This window comes from Coptis chinensis, chromosome 7 (genome assembly GCF_015680905.1).
Source record: "Coptis chinensis isolate HL-2020 chromosome 7, ASM1568090v1, whole genome shotgun sequence".
Taxonomy (NCBI): domain Eukaryota; kingdom Viridiplantae; phylum Streptophyta; class Magnoliopsida; order Ranunculales; family Ranunculaceae; genus Coptis; species Coptis chinensis.
Genome location: NC_141462.1, coordinates 23,493,679 through 23,499,974, shown reverse-complemented (window position 1 = coordinate 23,499,974; position 6,296 = coordinate 23,493,679).

The window sequence follows — 6,296 nt, the reverse complement described above, 5'->3', positions numbered from 1 at the left end:
GAAGCGTAACTCATGATAATGTTTAAGCGCTTGGCCATTTACTTGAAATTCGCTACCATCATTTACATTTTTTTCACGAGATAGCCCCATAAGGGGTGACAGCCAGAGACGATGAAAGGACAAGACCATCGAAGTTTTTAATTTTCCGAAAACATGTGTAATCTTGAGTTGTACATCAAAACTTTTTGACCGACTTTGAACTCTTTTTTGCAATATGTGCTTGTCATGCACTCTTTTCATGTTGGCTTTATAGGATTTCGAGATCATAGGCATCATCTCAATTTCCTCAAGCTCATTTAGCGCAATTTTCTCTTTTCAGCCGCCACGTTAGTGTTATAATTGAGGCTTTTGATGGCCCATAGAGCCACGGTGCTCAAGTTCAACCGGGCGGATGACAAGGTTTTCCAAAAGCGAGGTGATACGGAGACATCCCTATAGGTGTCTTAAAAGTCGCTCAGTATGCCCACAAGGCATCGATAATCGTAGAGACCAGATCTTTCCTAGATGGATTATTTGTTTTTTCCAAAATGGATTTTATTTCTCGATTAGAGACTTCTACTGACCATCGGTTTGAGGATGATAATGGAGTTGCCACTTTGTCGTGACTCCATATTTCTTTACTAATGATTCAAAAATTTATTGCAGAAATGTTTTCCCGTCGTCACTAATTATAGCTTTTGGAACACCAAATCGAGAGAAAATATTTTCTTTTACAAACAAAACGACCGTTTTATGATCGTTAGCACGCGACATGCCAATGCCTCAATCCATTTTGACACATAGTCACTGCTACAAGTATGTATTGGAAGCCATGAGAATTTGGAAATGGACCCATGAAGTCGATGCCCCATACATCAAAGATTTCCATAATAAAATGGGATTTAAGGGCATCATATTGCGTTGAGTAATGCGACCTAGCTGCGGTAGTAGCGATTGCATGCTTTGCAATGCTCATGTGCATCTCTAAACAAGTGTTGGCCAATAAAAACCACATTGTAGAACCTTGGCGCAGGTTTTCTTACCACTAAAATGACCACCACAAGATTGTTCATGGCGGAAGGATAACACATCGTTGTTGTGTTCCCGGTCCGAATGCAACGGCGGATTAGTTGGTCCGAACAATACTTGAAGAGGTAGGGATTATCCCGTAAAAATAGAATTTCACGAGTGGATAAAAACTTTTTCCTATCATTCTGAGACCAAGATAAAGGAACTTCCTCGGTAACTAAGTAATTTACTATGTCTGCTGCGTACCAAGGGGCGAAAAAATAGAGTACAAGTGTTCATCTGGAAAGGAATCACAGATAGGTTCAGTATCAGTATCAACATCACTGACAAGTCTTGACAAATGGTCTGCAACCACATTTTCGCGAGTAAACTCTTGCAAAAGGAGAATCCATCGGATCAACCTTTGTTTTGCATCTTTTTTCGCTAATAGATAACGAAGTGCCGCATGATCAGTGTAGACAATAGTTGGAGAACCCACTAGGTAAGGACGAAACTTATCTAACGCATATACAACGGCGAGAAACTCTTTCTCGGTGGTGGTATAGTTACGTTGAGCTTCATTAAAGGGTTTTACTCGCGATAGTAAATGACAACCGGCTTATCTTCTCGGCATTGCCCTAGTATAGCTCCAATAGCATAGTCGCTCGCGTCACACATTAATTCAAAAGGTTTAGACCAATCAAGTGGTTGAATTATGGGAGCGGTAGTTAATGCGGTTTTTAATACCTCAAAGGCTTGTTTGCAACTGAAACTGAAATCAAAAGCGGCATTTTTAAGCAGGAGATTGGTTAAAGGTCTAGCAACCTTTGAGAAATCTTGAATAAATCTCCTATAGAAACCTGCGTGTCCTAAGAATGCGCGAATGTCTCGAACTGTTTTTGGTATAGGAAGTGAAGCAATTTTTTCTATCTTAGCTTTGTCGACTTCGATTCCGTCCTTTGAAACGATATGTCCTAAAACTATTCCTTTAGTAACCATGAAATGGCATTTTTCCCAATTAAGAACAAGGTTTTCTCTTCACAACGTGTAAAGACCTTTTCAAGATTTGATAGACAAACTATCGAAAAGAATCTCCATAAATTGAGAAGTCGTCCATGAATACTTCCATAAACCGTTCAACCATATCACTAAAAATATGAAGCATGCGGCGTTGAAAAGTACCGGGTGCATTGCAAAGGCCAAAAGGCATTCGCTCTATATGCAAATGTACCAAATGGACAGTGAGCGTTGTCTTTTCTTGATCCAGGGTCGATGACTATATGAAAATAACCTGAATAACCATCAAGAAAGTAATAGGCATGACCGGGCTAAACGTTCGAGCATCGATCGATGAATGGAAGTGGAAAGTGATCCTTACGAAAGTGACGGCATTAAGTTTGGCGATAGTCAATGCATATTAAGCCATTTTCTTCGGAATCTGGAAAGAAATGCATTCATCTTTATCATTTCGCGACAACCGTAATGCCAAATTTCTTTGGAACCACGGTACGGGACTCACCCAAATACTATCGGAGATAGGGTAAATAATACCCGCGATCTAGTAATTTTAACACTTCCTCCGACCACATCTTTCATGGTAGGGTTTTAGCGTATTTGTGGTTCACGCGACGTCTTAGCATTTTCTTCCAAGTGTATGCGATGGGTGCACACATTAGGTTCAATGCCTTTAATGTCATCGAGGGACCATCCAATAGCAGAACGATGTTGTTGAATGACATTAATTAAACGAGCTTCCTGATCATCAGTTAATTGTGAAGAAATAATAACTGGGTGACGACCATCAGCATCAAAGTCATGCGTATTTTAATTCCGAAGGAAGTGGTTTTAATTCAGGGGTGGGCGGAGTGGGTATTAAAGATTCTTGAGGAAGGTCATTATCCATGTAGTAAACAGATTGATGATCATCCAAGTGACTTGACATCACTGTTGTAGGGTCAAATAATGGTACTGACTCTAATAACTCATTTACTTCTTGTGTGTAATCATCGTCCTCAAATTCAGATTCGCTAAAGGAAAGAAATTGGTACACTTCATCTTCAGGAAAAGAGTTTGTGAAATACTCTTGTGGAATGCTGTCAATCCTGTTGACCTCACCATCAATGTCAGGCTCTGGAAGTTGTTTCATCAACTTGAACACATTCACCTCGACCGAAAGATTTCCGAAGGACATGGTCATGGAACCATCTCGACAATTAATAAGAGCATTAGCAGTGGCGAGGAACGGACGTCCTAAGATGATCGGAATGGAATCACATGCAACTTCTGTATCCAAAATAACAAAGTCTACAGGATAGAAGAAATCTTGGACTTTTACAAGGACGTTTTCCACAATTCCTTTTGGATACTTTATGGAACGATCGGCTAACTGTAGAGTCATGGTGGTAGGTTTGAGCTCATGAAGACCTAGTTGTTTAAATAAATAATATGGAAGTAAATTCACACTAGCTCCTAGGCCTAATAGTGCGCGAAGAAGGTGTATTTGTCACCTAAGGTGCATGGAACCGTTGGGGTCTACCGGGGTCCTTGTATTTTTACTATACCATTGTGTTCGGTGATGGAGGGAAACTGTTCAGTGAGGAACGCTTGTTGAGGAACATTAGTTCTCCTTTTTGTGGTGCACATATCTTTCAGAAATTTTGCATGTTTTGGTAATAATTTTAAGGCATCGAGAAAAGGTAAGTTGATTGTTAAATTTTGAAAAGTCTCGAATTTCAAAGAAAATTGTCATCGAGGTTTATTCTTTGCCCAAGCGAAGAGGAAACGGTGCCTTTATGAATTTGGCAAAGGGGTCTACTCGAATTTCCTACATTCGGAGATGTTGACTTTGTTGTATCAGAGAACTCTTCCGTAGGTTCATTATTAGAACTAGATTCCTTGGAACCCTCTTTTTCCTTTGGTTGATCATCTGGCATACGTATCTGATTGTCTACAGTTTTTCCAGATCATAGAGTAGTGATTGCATGCACCTCACCTTGGTTGGGGGTGCTTGTACCAGGGGCATTGGTGAGTTCAAAGGCTGTGTTTGCTGGTTTAGGGTTTGGAACTGCTTGTGCAGGAAACACGCCTTTCTGACTCTTTTCTTGCGCCAATTGCTGAAGTGATTGTTGGATAGACATTAAAATTTGAGACTGTTGGTTCATGTAAGCCAAGAAAGTCTCATTTCTCCTATCCGTAATGGTTGGCGCAGGTTGTGCAACCGGTAGTAGTTCTCGATTATTGCTTAGAAGTTGTTGATTATAGTTGGGATTTGGATTAGCTGGAACAAGGCTGCGGTTGGTCTGATAATTAGCATTGGAATTATTTTGAAATTGACCTTGTTGGTATTGTTGATTATTTCCTTGGCGGTATGGAATAAAATTATTGGTAGGTCGAACAGGTTGATTAGCGAAACCTGGAGGAGCCCCCATTTGTTGGTTATTTTTTGCCAAAGTTTAAAATTCGGATGTTGTCTCCACGGTGCATTGGGAATGTTGAATGCACATGCCTCCTCCGATTGTGGAATAGGGGAAGCATATAACAAGGGACAATATGCATCGGGATGGTCGAGGACTAAGACAAAAGGACACAAGGGGCGATGTCAACGCGTTCATGACCGGTTTTGGTAGTTGATCGTTTACTTGAAACGCAAGGGCATCTACTTTTTAGTTAGGGATTCTATCAAATTTTTATTTAGGGATCGGGTTTTACCTCAAAAAATAGATGTGGCCTTTGTAACATTGTCCTTTGATGACCTAGACGACTTCGGTGTTACCCCGGTGTGTACCCTTTTTTCGCTTGTTTTTCAAGAAAAGTATAAGCCCGGTAGCTCCTTTGTCCATGAAGCAACCGCGCAGTTCATTATATCAAGAGTTTCTTTTTGATGATCGAAAAGACCATTAAAGAATGAGCGAACAAGGACAGCTTTTTCCGGTTGGTGATGAGGACATTCTAACGTGAAGATCGGTAAAAGCGACTCCATGCTTCGTAAAGGATTCATGAGGATTTTGACGAAAGAATTGAATTTTTCGAAGCATTTCGGTTGTTTTTTCGAAAGTGTAAAACCTGAAGCATGAAAGCTTGAACTAGTTTATTCCATGTGTCTATGGATTGTGATTGTTGTCCCGCTAGCCGATTGTCGCTTTTCCGCTAAAGTGAATGGAAACGATCGAAGCAAGAGTTGTTCCTTAGAGACTGCTGGATGGTGAAATGTTGTTGCCACTTATTGAAGCCGATGAAGATGATTGTAAGGTTTTTCGTGCTCCAAACCATGATATATAGGTAACAAACTGAAAATGTTTGGTGGGATACGAAAATCACCGACAATGTCCTCAAGTTTGATGCGGGGAAGAAGGTCATTCTGTAATGCAAAGATAGAAGTCCGAGAGGGCTTCTCTGGCAGTGGAGGATTGTCGGCCATAATGACGTTGATGATGGCGACGAAGGATTTTGATGAAGGTAATTAGCAGAAGAAGAACAATTTTTATGTGAGAACTTACGCAATTGCTTATCGTATTTTTTGCGACGATAGGTATGTTCAATTTCTTTAGTGGAACCAGACCTTAATCTCATGCAAGCATAAAATTAGATCTAACTTACAGAAGGAATTTAGTAGGACTCGAATTTTATTATTATCTTAAGCATTAGAGTTTAACAACATATGCCTAAGCTGCTGCTAACGTAGCAGTGAAGCTAGGAATACGTGTGCATAAACCAACAGCCAGGTCACAAGAGAGATATGAGGGAGGCTTTCCGTGCAAGCACGGTTCTAATTAAGTAACCTCAATCTTTCAAGTTTCCTAGACACCATTGGAATATGATTAAGATTTATGGAATTAAAATTTATGCAAAGGCGGTATTAAATTTAATTTAATTTAATTTTTTTTTTTTTTTTTTTTTTTTTTTTTTTTTTTTTTTTTTTTTAGAGATTTATACAAGGGTTAAAATACAAACATGCAAATACGATCTACTCATACAATACTAGGTGCAGTAGCATGTGAAGATACTCTACTCATACGTATAGCTATACGAATAGGCAAGCTTGTGTCATCGATAAATATTTCCATACGTACAGGCAAATATACATCAGTAATAAGTATATGTACGCTAATTTGTAAATCGATATTAAAAGCGTGATATCAACAAGAACAGCTTAATTTGAATCACTCATTCGTATCGAAATACATTAGCATACGAATATAGTATACATACGCAGAATAGACGACAAAACTAAACATGCAAAGTATTATACCTAAACTAAAATACGACTCTTGTATTGCATAATAAATTAATTTCGACAATACTCATTGAGA